We start from the raw sequence: 15,000 nt of genomic DNA, 5'->3' as shown, positions 1-15,000 counted from the left end.
AACACAACCCCGGGCCGGCCCCACAGAAATCCAGCCCCGGCTGCCGGCCACCAGCGTGCACCGGGACCGACAGCCGAAGAAATGCCGCACCCGGCGAGCGGGCGGGGCCCCGGCTTAAGGCCGGGCAGAAAAGGGGCGAGGCGCCGCCGCCTCGCCCGCCACCATCCCCGGGGGAGCGAGCGGGCGCCCGGCTCCCCGTTGTCACGAAACCGGCAGCAGCCGGGCCGGAGCGGGACACACTCGCGGCTTTCTCGCCCTCTCTCTGGGCCTTTTTCTCGCTTCTCCCCCGCCTGGAACAACGCAGCCTCGCCTGGGCCGGGGGAGCGCGGTGGCTCTCGGATCGCATCGCTCTCTCTGGGGGCTTTCTCGCTTCTCCCCCGGACTGAACCCGCAGCCTCGGCCTGGGCCGGGGAGCGGCTCTCGGATCGCATCGGTCTCTCTGGGGGCTTTCTCGCTTCTCCCCCGACTGAGCACGCAGCCTCGCCTGGGCCGGGGAGCGGCTCTCGGATCGCATCGGTCTCTCTCTCTGGGCTAACCTGTCCCAGTCGAACTGGGTAAGACGGGAAGCCGGACGAAGCCACGCGACTCGCCCCGACATCGGCGGTGTTCTTCTGGCCCTGGCGACCGCACGCGCGTCCGCCCTTCTCCGCCACGGACACAGGCACGGCAACAGCCTGTGGGGATACGGCCCGTCACCTCGTTCCCATAATACGGACAGATGGGCCCGAAGCGGCGGAGGCCGGAAAGAGAACCGATGTACGTGACCGAGGGGGCGCAGTGGCGCACGCCGCCTTCTACGATGACATAGCCGGAGGCAGCGAGAAACAGCGACCCCTTGGAGTACTTCCAGGCCGGCGGCGGACAACAGGTCTACCAGCCATGAAACGGGCAACAGGTCTACCGACGGCTTGCTGCGGACAACAGGTCTACCCAGCCATGAAACGGGCAACAGGTCGACCAAGCTGCGGACAACAGGTCTACCCAGGGCATGCTGCGGACACCAGGTCTACCCACGGCTTGCTGCGGACAACAGGTCTACCCAGGCATGAATCGGGCAACAGGTCTACCAAGCTGCGGACACCAGGTCTACCCACGGCATGCTGCGGACAACAGGTCTACCCACGGCTTGCTGCGGACACCAGGTCTACCCAGCCATGAAACGGGCAACAGGTCTACCCACTCAATGCTGCGGACACCAGGTCTACCCAGCCATGAAACGGGCAACAGGTCTACCAAGCTGCGGACACCAGGTCTACCCAGGGCATGCTGCGGACACCAGGTCTACCCACTCAATGCTACGGACAACAGGTCTACCCAGCCATGAAACGGGCAACAGGTCTACCAAGCTGCGGACAACAGGTCTACCCAGGGCATGCTGCGGACACCAGGTCTACCCACGGCTTGCTGCGGACAACAGGTCTACCCAGCTGCGGACACCAGGTCTACCCAGGGCATGAAACGGGCAACAGGTCTACCAAGCTGCGGACACCAGGTCTACCCAGGGCATGCTGCGGACACCAGGTCTACCCACGGCTTGCTGCGGACAACAGGTCTACCCAGCCATGAAACGGGCAACAGGTCTACCAAGCTGCGGACACCAGGTCTACCCAGGGCATGCTGCGGACACCAGGTCTACCCACGGCTTGCTGCGGACACCAGGTCTACCCAGCCATGAAACGGGCAACAGGTCTACCAAGCTGCGGACACCAGGTCTACCCAGGGCATGCTGCGGACACCAGGTCTACCAACTCAATGCTGCGGACAACAGGTCTACCCAGCCATGAAACGGGCAACAGGTCTACCAAGCTGCGGACACCAGGTCTACCCAGGGTATGCAGCGGACACCAGGTCTACCAACTCAATGCTGCGGACAACAGGTCTACCCAGCCATGAAACGGGCAACAGGTCTACCAAGCTGCGGACACCAGGTCTACCCACGGCTTGCTGCGGACACCAGGTCTACCCAGCCATGAAACGGGCAACAGGTCTACCCACTCAATGCTGCGGACAACAGGTCTACCCAGCCATGAAACGGGCAACAGGTCTACCAAGCTGCGGACACCAGGTCTACCCAGGGCATGCTGCGGACAACAGGTCTACCCAGCCATGAAACGGGCAACAGGTCTACCCACGGCTTGCTGCGGACAACAGGTCTACCCAGGCATGAAACGGGCAACAGGTCTACCAAGCTGCGGACACCAGGTCTACCCAGGGCATGCTGCGGACAACAGGTCTACCCAGCCATGAAACGGGCAACAGGTCTACTCACGGCTTGCTGCGGACACCAGGTCTACCCAGCCATGAAACGGGCAACAGGTCTACCAAGCTGCGGACACCAGGTCTACCCAGCCTTGAAACGGGCAACAGGTCTACCAAGCTGCGGACACCAGGTCTACCCAGGGCATGCTGCGGACACCAGGTCTACCCAGCCATGAAACGGGCAACAGGTCTACTCACGGCTTGCTGCGGACACCAGGTCTACCAAGGGCATGCTGCGGACACCAGGTCTACCCAGCCATGAATCGGGCAACAGGTCTACTCACGGCTTGCTGCGGACACCAGGTCTACCCAGCCATGAAACGGGCAACAGGTCTACCAAGCTGCGGACACCAGGTCTACCCAGGGCATGCTGCGGACACCAGGTCTACCCACGGCTTGCTGCGGACAACAGGTCTACCCAGGCATGAATCGGGCAACAGGTCTACCAAGCTGCGGACACCAGGTCTACCCAGGGCATGCTGCGGACACCAGGTCTACCCACGGCTTGCTGCGGACAACAGGTCTACCAACTCAATGCTGCGGACAACAGGTCTACCCAGCCATGAAACGGGCAACAGGTCTACCAAGCTGCGGACACCAGGTCTACCCACGGCTTGCTGCGGACACCAGGTCTACCCAGCCATGAAACGGGCAACAGGTCTACCAAGCTGCGGACACCAGGTCTACCCAGGGCATGCTGCGGACACCAGGTCTACCCAGCCATGAAACGGGCAACAGGTCTACTCACGGCTTGCTGCGGACACCAGGTCTACCCAGCCATGAAACGGGCAACAGGTCTACTCACTCAATGCTGCGGACACCAGGTCTACCCAGCCATGAAACGGGCAACAGGTCTACCAACTCAATGCTGCGGACAACAGGTCTACCCAGCCATGAAACGGGCAACAGGTCTACCAAGCTGCGGACACCAGGTCTACCCACGGCTTGCTGCGGACAACAGGTCTACCCAGGCATGAATCGGGCAACAGGTCTACCAAGCTGCGGACACCAGGTCTACCCACGGCTTGCTGCGGACAACAGGTCTACCCAGCCATGAAACGGGCAACAGGTCTACCAAGCTGCGGACACCAGGTCTACCCACGGCTTGCTGCGGACAACAGGTCTACCCAGCCATGAAACGGGCAACAGGTCTACTCACGGCTTGCTGCGGACACCAGGTCTACCCAGCCATGAATCGGGCAACAGGTCTACCAAGCTGCGGACAACAGGTCTACCCAGCCATGAAACGGGCAACAGGTCTACCAACTCAATGCTGCGGACAACAGGTCTACCCAGCCATGAAACGGGCAACAGGTCTACCAAGCTGCGGACACCAGGTCTACCCAGGGTATGCAGCGGACACCAGGTCTACCAACTCAATGCTGCGGACAACAGGTCTACCCAGCCATGAAACGGGCAACAGGTCTACCAAGCTGCGGACACCAGGTCTACCCACGGCTTGCTGCGGACACCAGGTCTACCCAGCCATGAAACGGGCAACAGGTCTACCCACTCAATGCTGCGGACAACAGGTCTACCCAGCCATGAAACGGGCAACAGGTCTACCAAGCTGCGGACACCAGGTCTACCCAGGGCATGCTGCGGACAACAGGTCTACCCAGCCATGAAACGGGCAACCGGTCTACTCACGGCTTGCTGCGGACAACAGGTCTACCCAGCCATGAAACGGGCAACAGGTCTACCAAGCTGCGGACACCAGGTCTACCCAGGGCATGCTGCGGACACCAGGTCTACCCAGCCATGAAACGGGCAACAGGTCTACCAAGCTGCGGACAACAGGTCTACCCAGCCATGAAACGGGCAACAGGTCTACCAAGCTGCGGACACCAGGTCTACCCAGCCTTGAAACGGGCAACAGGTCTACCAAGCTGCGGACACCAGGTCTACCCAGGGCATGCTGCGGACACCAGGTCTACCCAGCCATGAAACGGGCAACAGGTCTACTCACGGCTTGCTGCGGACACCAGGTCTACCCAGCCATGAAACGGGCAATAGGTCTACCAAGCTGCGGACACCAGGTCTACCCAGGGCATGCTGCGGACAACAGGTCTACCCAGCCATGAATCGGGCAACAGGTCTACTCACGGCTTGCTGCGGACACCAGGTCTACCCAGCCATGAAACGGGCAACAGGTCTACCAAGCTGCGGACACCAGGTCTACCCAGGGCATGCTGCGGACACCAGGTCTACCCACGGCTTGCTGCGGACACCAGGTCTACCCAGGCATGAATCGGGCAACAGGTCTACCAAGCTGCGGACACCAGGTCTACCCAGGGCATGCTGCGGACACCAGGTCTACCCACGGCTTGCTGCGGACAACAGGTCTACCAACTCAATGCTGCGGACAACAGGTCTACCCAGCCATGAAACGGGCAACAGGTCTACCAAGCTGCGGACACCAGGTCTACCCACGGCTTGCTGCGGACAACAGGTCTACCCAGCCATGAAACGGGCAACAGGTCTACCAAGCTGCGGACACCAGGTCTACCCAGGGCATGCTGCGGACACCAGGTCTACCCAGCCATGAAACGGGCAACAGGTCTACTCACGGCTTGCTGCGGACACCAGGTCTACCCAGCCATGAAACGGGCAACAGGTCTACTCACTCAATGCTGCGGACACCAGGTCTACCCACGGCTTGCTGCGGACAACAGGTCTACCCAGCCATGAAACGGGCAACAGGTCTACCAAGCTGCGGACACCAGGTCTACCCAGGGCATGCTGCGGACACCAGGTCTACCCAGCCATGAAACGGGCAACAGGTCTACCAAGCTGCGGACACCAGGTCTACCCAGGGCATGCTGCGGACACCAGGTCTACCCAGCCATGAAACGGGCAACAGGTCTACCAAGCTGCGGACACCAGGTCTACCCACGGCTTGCTGCGGACAACAGGTCTACCCAGCCATGAAACGGGCAACAGGTCTACTCACGGCTTGCTGCGGACACCAGGTCTACCCAGCCATGAATCGGGCAACAGGTCTACCAAGCTGCGGACAACAGGTCTACCCAGCCATGAAACGGGCAACAGGTCTACCAACTCAATGCTGCGGACAACAGGTCTACCCAGCCATGAAACGGGCAACAGGTCTACCAAGCTGCGGACACCAGGTCTACCCAGGGCATGCTGCGGACACCAGGTCTACGCAGCCATGAAACGGGCAACAGGTCTACCAAGCTGCGGACACCAGGTCTACCCACGGCTTGCTGCGGACAACAGGTCTACCCAGCCATGAAACGGGCAACAGGTCTACTCACGGCTTGCTGCGGACACCAGGTCTACCCAGCCATGAATCGGGCAACAGGTCTACCAAGCTGCGGACAACAGGTCTACCCAGCCATGAAACGGGCAACAGGTCTACCAACTCAATGCTGCGGACAACAGGTCTACCCAGCCATGAAACGGGCAACAGGTCTACCAAGCTGCGGACACCAGGTCTACCCAGGGTATGCAGCGGACACCAGGTCTACCAACTCAATGCTGCGGACACCAGGTCTACCCAGCCATGAGCCATGAATCGGGCAACAGGTCTACCAAGCTGCGGACAACAGGTCTACCCAGCCATGAAACGGGCAACAGGTCTACCAACTCAATGCTGCGGACAACAGGTCTACCCAGCCATGAAACGGGCAACAGGTCTACCAAGCTGCGGACACCAGGTCTACCCAGGGCATGCTGCGGACACCAGGTCTACGCAGCCATGAAACGGGCAACAGGTCTACCAAGCTGCGGACACCAGGTCTACCCACGGCTTGCTGCGGACAACAGGTCTACCCAGCCATGAAACGGGCAACAGGTCTACTCACGGCTTGCTGCGGACACCAGGTCTACCCAGCCATGAATCGGGCAACAGGTCTACCAAGCTGCGGACAACAGGTCTACCCAGCCATGAAACGGGCAACAGGTCTACCAACTCAATGCTGCGGACAACAGGTCTACCCAGCCATGAAACGGGCAACAGGTCTACCAAGCTGCGGACACCAGGTCTACCCAGGGTATGCAGCGGACACCAGGTCTACCAACTCAATGCTGCGGACACCAGGTCTACCCAGCCATGAAACGGGCAACAGGTCTACCAAGCTGCGGACACCAGGTCTACCCACGGCTTGCTGCGGACAACAGGTCTACCCAGCCATGAAACGGGCAACAGGTCTACTCACGGCTTGCTGCGGACACCAGGTCTACCCAGCCATGAAACGGGCAACAGGTCTACCAAGCTGCGGACACCAGGTCTACCCAGGGCATGCTGCGGACACCAGGTCTACCCAGCCATGAAACGGGCAACAGGTCTACTCACGGCTTGCTGCGGACACCAGGTCTACCCAGCCATGAATCGGGCAACAGGTCTACCAAGCTGCGGACAACAGGTCTACCCAGCCATGAAACGGGCAACAGGTCTACCAACTCAATGCTGCGGACAACAGGTCTACCCAGCCATGAAACGGGCAACAGGTCTACCAAGCTGCGGACACCAGGTCTACCCAGGGTATGCAGCGGACACCAGGTCTACCAACTCAATGCTGCGGACAACAGGTCTACCCAGGCATGAATCGGGCAACAGGTCTACCAAGCTGCGGACACCAGGTCTACCCACGGCTTGCTGCGGACACCAGGTCTACCCAGCCATGAAACGGGCAACAGGTCTACCCACTCAATGCTGCGGACAACAGGTCTACCCAGCCATGAAACGGGCAACAGGTCTACCAAGCTGCGGACACCAGGTCTACCCAGGGCATGCTGCGGACACCAGGTCTACCCAGGCATGAAACGGGCAACAGGTCTACCAAGCTGCGGACACCAGGTCTACCCAGGGCATGCTGCGGACACCAGGTCTACCCAGCCATGAAACGGGCAACAGGTCTACTCACGGCTTGCTGCGGACACCAGGTCTACCCCGCCATGAAACGGGCAACAGGTCTACCAAGCTGCGGACAACAGGTCTACCCAGCCATGAAACGGGCAACAGGTCTACCAAGCTGCGGACACCAGGTCTACCCAGGGCATGCTGCGGACACCAGGTCTACCAACTCAATGCTGCGGACAACAGGTCTACCCAGCCATGAAACGGGCAACAGGTCTACCAAGCTGCGGACACCAGGTCTACCCAGGGCATGCTGCGGACACCAGGTCTACCAACTCAATGCTGCGGACAACAGGTCTACCCAGCCATGAAACGGGCAACAGGTCTACCAAGCTGCGGACACCAGGTCTACCCAGGGCATGCTGCGGACACCAGGTCTACCAACTCAATGCTGCGGACAACAGGTCTACCCAGCCATGAATCGGGCAACAGGTCTACCAAGCTGCGGACACCAGGTCTACCCAGGGCATGCTGCGGACACCAGGTCTACCCAGCCATGAAACGGGCAACAGGTCTACTCACGGCTTGCTGCGGACACCAGGTCTACCCAGCCATGAAACGGGCAACAGGTCTACCAAGCTGCGGACAACAGGTCTACCCAGCCATGAAACGGGCAACAGGTCTACCCACTCAATGCTGCGGACACCAGGTCTACCCAGGGCATGCTGCGGACACCAGGTCTACCAACTCAATGCTGCGGACAACAGGTCTACCCAGGCATGAATCGGGCAACAGGTCTACCAGGCTGCGGACACCAGGTCTACCCACGGCTTGCTGCGGACACCAGGTCTACCCAGCCATGAAACGGGCAACAGGTCTACCAAGCTGCGGACACCAGGTCTACCCAGGGCATGCTGCGGACACCAGGTCTACCCAGCCATGAAACGGGCAACAGGTCTACTCACGGCTTGCTGCGGACACCAGGTCTACCCAGGCATGAATCGGGCAACAGGTCTACCAAGCTGCGGACACCAGGTCTACCCAGGGCATGCTGCGGACACCAGGTCTACCCAGCCATGAAACGGGCAACAGGTCTACTCACGGCTTGCTGCGGACACCAGGTCTACCCAGCCATGAAACGGGCAACAGGTCTACCAAGCTGCGGACACCAGGTCTACCCAGGGCATGCTGCGGACACCAGGTCTACCAACTCAATGCTGCGGACAACAGGTCTACCCAGCCATGAAACGGGCAACAGGTCTACCAAGCTGCGGACACCAGGTCTACCCAGGGCATGCTGCGGACACCAGGTCTACCAACTCAATGCTGCGGACAACAGGTCTACCCAGCCATGAATCGGGCAACAGGTCTACCAAGCTGCGGACACCAGGTCTACCCAGGGCATGCTGCGGACACCAGGTCTACCCAGCCATGAAACGGGCAACAGGTCTACCAAGCTGCGGACACCAGGTCTACCCAGGGCATGCTGCGGACACCAGGTCTACCCAGCCATGAAACGGGCAACAGGTCTACTCACGGCTTGCTGCGGACACCAGGTCTACCCAGCCATGAAACGGGCAACAGGTCTACCAAGCTGCGGACACCAGGTCTACCCAGGGCATGCTGCGGACACCAGGTCTACCCAGCCATGAAACGGGCAACAGGTCTACTCACGGCTTGCTGCGGACACCAGGTCTACCCAGCCATGAAACGGGCAACAGGTCTACCAAGCTGCGGACACCAGGTCTACCCAGGGCATGCTGCGGACACCAGGTCTACCAACTCAATGCTGCGGACAACAGGTCTACCCAGCCATGAAACGGGCAACAGGTCTACCAAGCTGCGGACACCAGGTCTACCCAGGGCATGCTGCGGACACCAGGTCTACCAACTCAATGCTGCGGACAACAGGTCTACCCAGCCATGAATCGGGCAACAGGTCTACCAAGCTGCGGGCACCAGGTCTACCCACGGCTTGCTGCGGACAACAGGTCTACCCAGCCATGAAACGGGCAACAGGTCTACCAAGCTGCGGACACCAGGTCTACCCAGGGCATGCTGCGGACACCAGGTCTACCCAGCTATGAAACGGGCAACAGGTCTACTCACGGCTTGCTGCGGACACCAGGTCTACCCAGCCATGAAACGGGCAACAGGTCTACCAAGCTGCGGACACCAGGTCTACCCAGGGCATGCTGCGGACACCAGGTCTACCCAGCCATGAAACGGGCAACAGGTCTACTCACGGCTTGCTGCGGACACCAGGTCTACCCAGCCATGAAACGGGCAACAGGTCTACCAAGCTGCGGACACCAGGTCTACCCAGGGCATGCTGCGGACACCAGGTCTACCCAGCCATGAAACGGGCAACAGGTCTACCAAGCTGCGGACACCAGGTCTACCCAGGGCATGCTGCGGACACCAGGTCTACCCACGGCTTGCTGCGGACAACAGGTCTACCCAGGGCATGAATCGGGCAACAGGTCTACCAAGCTGCGGACACCAGGTCTACCCAGGGCATGCTGCGGACACCAGGTCTACCCACGGCTTGCTGCGGACAACCGGTCTACCCACGGCTTGCTGCGGACAACAGGTCTACCCACTCCAAGCTGCGGACACCAGGTCTAACTACTCCATTACGCGGACAACAGGTCTACCCACTCCATGCGGCGGACAACATGTCTACCCGCTCCATGCTGCGGACACCAGGTCTGCCCACGCCGTGATGCGGACCACAGGTCTACCTTCGCCATGCTGCACGCAGCCCGGGTCGCACCGGAGCTAGGTAGACCCGGTCGCCGCGGCCGTCGCAGCGCCCTCGCCCTCGACGGCGGACCCACGCCGCCGGTCCCGGAGGCGGGTAGACCTGGTCGCCGCGGCCACGGCGGCCGCCCATCCCGGAGCCCAGTAGACCTGGCCGCCGCGGGACCGGCCAAGTTTCCCGGAGTCGTGTAGACCTGGTCGTCGCGGCCACGGCCGCCGCCGCTGCGCCTTCGCCGGCGACGGCGGTCCCACGCCACCGGCCCCGGAGCCGCGTCGACCTGGCCGCCGCGGGACGGGCCACGTTTCGCGGATCCGGGTAGACGAGGCATCCTTGTACCATCTCGGAGCCGGGGAAACCCCACAGCCTCTTAACGCTCCGGAGCCCAAGTGCTCCAGCAGCCTTGCCCCGCCCGGCAGAATCGATTTCAAGACCAAGACATATTTTCGACAACATTTTATTTCATCATTTCATTTCATTTCTTTTCATTTCATTTTATTATTTTATTTTATTTCGTTTTGTTTTGTTTTGTTTTGTTTTGATTTGATTTGATTTGTTTCATTTCCTCTTTGCCTTTTTTGAATGATTGCCTCTTCTATTTACTCGGAAAGAAAATCTTTTCCGGAAAACAAAACTCTTGCCAAATCTTATTTGTGATCCCTTTGGGCCCACAGCCGAGCTGACGGAGGGCCTGTGCCCGGTTCTCGCCCTGCTGACACACTGACCCCCCCAAACGGCGTCCTCCCTACCCCACGCCTCCTCCCCCGTCCCCCAGAGACCCTACCTACAGAGCCCCCCCCCCCACAAAACAGAACCTCACGGGCCGCAGCACAGCCAGGGGAAGCACGTACGTGCAGCGAAACTCGGCCCAAAGCCGCCGCGCCCTGGCACAACTCGCCCTGCCCCTTCCCGCCCCACGGAGGCGGCTGCATCGAGGCGACCGGCGCCGCCGTCGGCAAGCGGGTGGCCGCTTTCGGGCCGGTTCTTCCGCGGAAGGTCTGCAGAGCTCTTGGGGCCTCGGCGCGGGTTTGGGGGGCCGTGAGGGCTCGCTGTCGAGGCGCCCGGGGCCGGCACGAAGCCGCCTGCCCTCTCCCTGTCCCTGCCCCGTCTTCCGCAGCCACCCATTAACGCTGGGGGCGAGCCCGCCCTCCGCCATCAACCTCCCATGCAGCGCTTTCAGACTTTCCCCGCCCCTGCCCATTGTCGGCTGGGGGCGCCCTGCCCCCCGCCGTCAGCCTCCCTGGCAGCGCTTTCAGACTCTCTCGGGCCCCTGCCCATTGTCGGCTGGGGGCGCCCCGCCCCCCGCCCTCAGCCTCCCTGGCAGCGCTTTCAGACTGCCTCGGGCCCTGCCCATTGTCGGTTGGGGGCGCCCCGCCCCCCGCCCTCAGCCTCCCTGGCAGCGCTTTCAGACTGCCTCGGGCCCTGCCCATTGTCGGTTGGGGGCGACCCCGCCCTCCGCCATCAGCCTCCCTGGCAGCACTTTCAGCCTCTTCCTGCCCCCGCCCACGGTCCCACCGGGCAGTTTACACGGCGGCGGCGGGAGGCTGATGCCGAGGTCGGCAGGCGGAGAGCCTGGTGCACAAGCAGGGATGGCGGCGGGATGATTGGCGCCGTCTGTCCCTGGTCAAAGAAGCTCTCTGTTCAGCTTTCTCGGAGCCTTTTGCTTTGGTGGCGTTCCTTCCTCCTCCGCCCCGGCGCCGCTCAAGCCTGCGGCAGGGCGGCAGCGCGGCGGGCGGGCGGCCGGGGGGAGGGGGGAGGGGGGGGGGAGGGAGGGAGCGCGCGAGCGAGCGAGCGAGCGCGCTGCAGAAATGAAGCCCGGAGCAGGGCCGCGGTCCATTCGAGCACGGGGAGGGGGCGCGACAACGCTGCCTGCTCCTGTCGGGGAGCGCTTGGGGAAGTGGGGTGCCGGCACCATGACGGCGGAGCGGACAGGGGCCGCGGCTGGGGAAGAGGCCGGCGGAGCTCGCCAGTGGATGCTGGCGCACGGAGCCGGCAGGGACACCTGGGCACGGCTGGGACCGAAAGTCGCCCGCCTTCACGCCCCGCCTTTCGCCGGGGGGAAGAAGACGCGAGAGCAGGGCTGCCTGCTGGGCTGCCAGTGCCCGCGGTCATGCCGGACGTGCAGGCCGACCGCCGAAGGCGTGCTCGCCGCTGCAGAGACGACAAGGGGGCCGCGCGTCCGATGGAAGAGACGGGGCGCCATCGCGCGGCGGCCGGGCTGCAAGGCCGGCCGACGGTAACAGGACTACCACGCCGCGGGCGGCCAGAGACAAAGACCGGCCGAGGGCAACAGGTCTACCCAGCATTAGGCCGGCCGGTACCAGGGCCGGCCGAGGGCAACAGTTCTACCCAGCATTAGGCCAGCCGGAAAGACGGCCGGCAGAGGGCAACAGGTCTACCCAGCATTCGGCCGTCAGGTACAAAGGCCGGCCGAGGGCAACAGGTCTACCCAGCATTCGGCTGGCCGGTAACACGGCGGGCCGAGGGCAACAGGTCTACCCAGCATTAGGCCGGCCGGTAACACTGCCGGCCGAGGGCAACAGGTCTACCCAGCATTCGGCCGCCACGTCCAAAGGCCGGCCGAGGGCAACAGGTCTACCCAGCATTCGGCCGCCACGTCCAAAGGCCGGCCGAGGGCAACAGGTCTACCCAGCATTAGGCCGCCACGTCCAAAGGCCGGCCGAGGGCAACAGGTCTACCCAGCATTCGGCCGCCACGTACAAAGGCCGGCCGAGGGCAACAGGTCTACCCAGCATTCGGCCGCCACGTCCAAAGGCCGGCCGAGGGCAACAGGTCTACCCAGCATTCGGCCGCCACGTCCAAAGGCCGGCCGAGGGCAACAGGTCTACCCAGCATTCGGCCGCCACGTCCAAAGGCCGGCCGAGGGCAACAGGTCTACCCAGCATTCGGCCGCCACGTCCAAAGGCCGGCCGAGGGCAACAGGTCTACCCAGCATTAGGCCGCCACGTCCAAAGGCCGGCCGAGGGCAACAGGTCTACCCAGCATTAGGCCGGCCGGCAGAGGGCAACAGGTCTACCCAGCATTCGGCCGTCAGGTACAAAGGCCGGCCGAGGGCAACAGGTCTACCCAGCATTCGGCCGCCACGTCCAAAGGCCGGCCGAGGGCAACAGGTCTACCCAGCATTCGGCCGTCAGGTACAAAGGCCGGCCGAGGGCAACAGGTCTACCCAGCATTCGGCTGGCCGGTAACACGGCGGGCCGAGGGCAACAGGTCTACCCAGCATTAGGCCGGCCGGTAACACTGCCGGCCGAGGGCAACAGGTCTACCCAGCATTAGGCCGCCACGTCCAAAGGCCGGCCGAGGGCAACAGGTCTACCCAGCATTAGGCCGCCACGTCCAAAGGCCGGCCGAGGGCAACAGGTCTACCCAGCATTCGGCCGCCACGTCCAAAGGCCGGCCGAGGGCAACAGGTCTACCCAGCATTAGGCTGCCACGTCCAAAGGCCGGCCGAGGGCAACAGGTCTACCCAGCATTCGGCCGCCACGTCCAAAGGCCGGCCGAGGGCAACAGGTCTCCCCAGCATTAGGCCGGCCGGCAGAGGGCAACAGGTCTACCCAGCATTCGGCCGTCAGGTACAAAGGCCGGCCGAGGGCAACAGGTCTACCCAGCATTAGGCCGGCCGGTAACACTGCCGGCCGAGGGCAACAGGTCTACCCAGCATTAGGCCGCCACGTCCAAAGGCCGGCCGAGGGCAACAGGTCTACCCAGCATTAGGCCGCCACGTCCAAAGGCCGGCCGAGGGCAACAGGTCTACCCAGCATTCGGCCGCCACGTCCAAAGGCCGGCCGAGGGCAACAGGTCTACCCAGCATTAGGCCGGCCGGCAGAGGGCAACAGGTCTACCCAGCATTCGGCCGTCAGGTACAAAGGCCGGCCGAGGGCAACAGGTCTACCCAGCATTAGGCCGGCCGGTAACACGGCCGGCAGAGGGCAACAGGTCTACTCAGCATTAGGCCGGCCGGTAAAACGGCAGGCCGAGGGCAACAGGTCTACCCAGCATTCGGCCGTCAGGTACAAAGGCCGGCCGAGGGCAACAGGTCTACCCAGCATTAGGCCGGCCGGTAACACTGCCGGCCGAGGGCAACAGGTCTACCCAGCATTAGGCCGCCACGTCCAAAGGCCGGCCGAGGGCAACAGGTCTACCCAGCATTAGGCCGCCACGTCCAAAGGCCGGCCGAGGGCAACAGGTCTACCCAGCATTCGGCCGCCACGTATAAAGGCCGGCCGAGGGCAACAGGTCTACCCAGCATTAGGCCGGCCGGCAGAGGGCAACAGGTCTACCCAGCATTCGGCCGTCAGGTACAAAGGCCGGCCGAGGGCAACAGGTCTACCCAGCATTAGGCCGGCCGGTAACACTGCCGGCCGAGGGCAACAGGTCTAACCAGCATTAGGCCGCCACGTCCAAAGGCCGGCCGAGGGCAACAGGTCTACCCAGCATTAGGCCGCCACGTCCAAAGGCCGGCCGAGGGCAACAGGTCTACCCAGCATTAGGCCGCCACGTCCAAAGGCCGGCCGAGGGCAACAGGTCTACCCAGCATTCGGCCGCCACGTCCAAAGGCCGGCCGAGGGCAACAGGTCTACCCAGCATTCGGCCGCCACGTCCAAAGGCCGGCCGAGGGCAACAGGTCTACCCAGCATTAGGCCGGCCGGCAGAGGGCAACAGGTCTACCCAGCATTCGGCCGTCAGGTACAAAGGCCGGCCGAGGGCAACAGGTCTACCCAGCATTAGGCCGCCACGTCCAAAGGCCGGCCGAGGGCAACAGGTCTACCCAGCATTAGGCCGGCCGGCAGAGGGCAACAGGTCTACCCAGCATTCGGCCGTCAGGTACAAATGCCGGCCGAGGGCAACAGGTCTACCCAGCATTAGGCCGCCACGTCCAAAGGCCGGCCGAGGGCAACAGGTCTACCCAGCATTAGGCCGGCCGGTAACACGGCCGGCAGAGGGCAACAGGTCTACTCAGCATTAGGCCGGCCGGTAAAACGGCAGGCCGAGGGCAACAGGTCTACCCAGCATTCGGCCGTCAGGTACAAAGGCCGGCCGAGGGCAACAGGTCTACCCAGCACCTGCCAGGACGGCAGGGCGCCGAACCGGGCTCCGCGTGCCACCGTCTTGGCCTCCCAAACGCCGACCAACGACG

Source organism: Sturnus vulgaris, unplaced genomic scaffold, assembly GCF_052056855.1.
Source record: "Sturnus vulgaris isolate bStuVul1 unplaced genomic scaffold, bStuVul1.hap1 Scaffold_156, whole genome shotgun sequence".
Lineage (NCBI taxonomy): Eukaryota > Metazoa > Chordata > Aves > Passeriformes > Sturnidae > Sturnus > Sturnus vulgaris.
This window is presented reverse-complemented; position numbering follows the sequence as displayed.